The 3,551-nt window shown below is 41.1% G+C and overlaps 1 long non-coding RNA gene across 1 annotated transcript; it reads left to right on the top strand.

Annotated features, from left to right (window-relative positions):
• Window positions 1-634: 634 nt before the first annotated feature.
• LOC148375000 (uncharacterized) lies at window positions 635-2,731 on the top strand. Its single transcript, XR_015851240.1, has 3 exons — window positions 635-898; window positions 2,059-2,225; window positions 2,319-2,731. It is a non-coding gene; the product is annotated as an uncharacterized LOC148375000 (long non-coding RNA).
• Window positions 2,732-3,551: the final 820 nt, after the last annotated feature.

Here is a 3,551-nt window from a genome sequence, read left to right as displayed (position 1 = left end):
TTTTTCTTGATTATTATTTTGCAGTTGACTTCTTTCATAAGAATTTGTCTTGTGACACATTGGCTTCTCTCTTTCCTCTCCTGTGAATGAGACAGCTTATAACTGCTTCCAGATCTGCGCCTCTTCCTTTCGCGCCCTTACCCCAACTCTGTTTTGCTGCCACAAAGTTTCAGTTGGAATGTTTTCAAAGTGGAAGTGGAAACGTCCGACTTTGGCAAGTGAGTCAGCTAACAAGGTGCTCCTTTGAAGGAAACCGCAAGCAGAGGCCAGGCCATGTAGTGGATTTTCAGTTTTTATAAATCAAGTCAGTGTTATTGAACTTTTGCACGGACAGTGTTTGATGAGCTGTTAAATTCTCTGTAAACGTAAAGAAAGTAAAAAAACAACATGAACTTTTATCTCAACATGTGTGTTTATTTATCTGAAGTACAGACCGATTAAAAATCAGCGTCTGCGCCACTTCCACTGCCGTATTTCAAGCTCTCAATGGCAGGCCAACTTCCACAACTGTTGTGATTAGTCAGTCCTTAGTCACCGGTAGCAGCTGCATGGCAGCTCCATGTGCACAAGGGTGCCTTTAAGACAGAGGCTCTTCCTTCAAGTTGAGGCGGCTGCAGTCAAACACAGGCGAGAAGCGGGACCTCCTTTATGGTGCTGTTGTTTACGGCTTCCTTGGGTGACATCACCCTCTGCGGAGCCTGTCATTAAGACGCCAGAGAGGCTTTGACTGGGGATCTAAATGCCACATAGCAGGGGGTTGGCGGGTGTTATTGTGTGGCATGTCAAGGTCCAGTAGGGAAAGTCCCTTGCCACATTGATCACTTCACAAAGTGGTATCCAAACTGCAACCCAGGGACTGTTTGCTACCCGCCAACCTTTTACCAGCGGCCCGCAGCAGGTAGTAACATTTTCCTGTTCTGTTTTTGATATGTACTTGAATTGCTTTAATTGGCATTGATATCAACGTTGAGAAATATTGTATGCAATGATATAAAACATGGCACTCCAGGGTAAGTATGTAAAAAAAGAATTAAAAGAGAAAAAAACAGAAAAGACTGTTAGGATTAATATATTAATAGGCAAAAATATCTACAACGTAGAACTGAAAATAGAGCAAAGATCAGGCCTAAAAAATCTATCCATGATGTATAGCTACCCACAATCATGTACTGGAAGTCAAGAATTATTGTAAACATTGATAACAATGTCGTATAAAGAAACCCTTCAGCAGACTGCCAGTTGTACAAACATTTTTAATAAGAGCACTAAGTTTAAAGCATTAAGATACAAATCTTACATTTCTTTCTGTAATGACACGATTTTATGAATTTTCATTTTTTTATTTTCTAAAACGGTGTTTGGCAAATTCATCCAATTGATTTGAGTTATTGCCCAGGCCATGATGGGATTAGAAGTAAAATATTTGAATCGTTGAATCGTTTTAAGTTAAATATTTCTTTAGGATAAAAAAGGAAGGGAGCAAACCCCTACCTATGGAAAAAGCCTTGAAAGGAATGGGCGCCAACAGGCTGTACTTGCCCAAGACACACCACAGCAAATGGTGCCCCCACGACCTAAGTGTTTAAAGGATCCGTGAACACTATCAGCCAGTCATGTTGTTGTCTGCTTTTGTAACCAAGGAGAGTGGTCGGCAAGCTTATATGTACCACAGAGCGATTAATTATCTGACCATGCTCGCAGCCCGGCCCAATAATAAAATTGATATTAATAAAGATATTGCTTAAACATACCAATTTTTTAATGGACCAATAAGCAGTCGGATAGAAGTAAGTGACGACATGAATAGAAGAGATTGGAGTTGCAATTTAGCATTTATAACAGGCTGCTAGTAAAAAGGCTGTAAAAGCTCCTATATGAAAGAACTGTAATTATTTGTAGGCTTTTATCCTTTTATTCCATAGTGTCACATAAAATGAAGTTTATGACTCATCCCATCCATCAGACCGAGCTCGATCTTCTGCACCTGCAGAAGTGTGGAGCAAGAACTGAGCGCGGTCTGTTTTCTTAAATGCTGTCAAGCTCTCGTTATCTCCTCAGGTTTCAAAGTGAAGGATCTCTCAGTGTGAACAAAGAGAGCTGAAGATGGACAACCGGGCGCCTTGGCTGCATCGCTCAGTAACGCCGTCGGGAGTCGAGGGGGCCGCTAAGGTATTCAAGTCTTGCGGTGCGATTCCAAATGGGGGATCGGCAGAAGAAAAGAAAAAGTGATGACTCACTAAACTTCCCAAAATCCCCCTCCCTCCTCTTCCTGGTTTACGGGAAATAGAACGCTGTTTTTTCTTCTTCTCTCTTTCCAGTCTCAGACGTTCATCTTCTTGACAAGCTGTCGGGTCAGAGTCGGGGTTAATGTGCGCCGGTGAGATTCTTTGATCTTTGCCAATGGGGTCGCGCCATTAAACAGACACGTTTTTAAGCATTGTGTAGCGGATGTTGAGAATTGCTAGTTGTCACTTGGAAAACACATGAGCTTTTGTTCTAAATCATAGCTATATGCTTGAATGAACAAAGTACAATATTGATTTAAGTGTTGTTGTTTTTTTATTTTGAATTAGTGGTTTTTGCAATGTAAATCAAAATGATATAAAGAGATGGATTAATTATCTTAAATTTGATGTTACGTTACAGTGGTGGGCCATCAGGGTCTCCAAGGTCTTCTCTGCTGGCCTGAAAAATATCCTAATCATGTGATGTATATTATATTTTGTCCAAAAATGATTAGTAAAGAATTGCATATTGTCTGTCAGTGTCCTTTCATTGCTTTTTCCCTGGTTGAGCTGCTTTCACATGTGAACGGTAATTGGTAAATGGTCTGCGTTTATATAGCGCTTTTCAAGTCATTGAAGACCTCCCAAATCGCTTCACAATGTGCTTCACACTTAACCAGTCACACACACACCGATAGCGGTGACATCCATGCAAGGCGCCTACCTGCTTATTAGGGCCATTAGGGGTTCAGTGTCTTACCCAAGCACACTTTGACATTTAAACTCAGAGGAGCCGGGAATCGAACCTCTCGTTAGTCTGCCTTTATCTTATCATATAACCTTGACAATCAAGCTGCGTCCCGTCTTAGCAAAGGTCCGTTTGTGAAGATGTCCTTATGGTTTTAAGTATTCTGTGACATTTTTGTGATATTTTACAAAATAACTTTGCTTTCACCTTGTCTTGCAACCAGTATTTAAGACAAAAATAACGGTCAAAACGAGGCTTAACATTCCCAAGTAACTGAGGGAGGGAGACAAATCCTAAGTGGTATATTTATCTTCATATCACAATGTGTGTGTGCTTCCAATTTAAGCATTTTACCAAATTTCAGCCAATACTTGTTGCCAGGGTCAAAAGTCTATCTACAGGCCTTTGCAATCAGTTCAGCAGGCACGGAAGCATTAAATATGTGTCGATAAATCTGATGGTTTAGCCAATCGGATTTTGAGTAGGCGGTGCCAGGACCTTTCAGAAGGCCAGGGGAAGCGTCAGCGGTTTCACAAACTATGATTGGCTTGGAGGCGGAAACTCAAGTGTCACAACAA

This window comes from Urocampus carinirostris, chromosome 1 (genome assembly GCF_059441175.1).
Source record: "Urocampus carinirostris isolate Australia breed hairy pipefish chromosome 1, RoL_Ucar_1.0, whole genome shotgun sequence".
Lineage (NCBI taxonomy): Eukaryota > Metazoa > Chordata > Actinopteri > Syngnathiformes > Syngnathidae > Urocampus > Urocampus carinirostris.
This window is presented reverse-complemented; position numbering and strand designations above follow the sequence as displayed.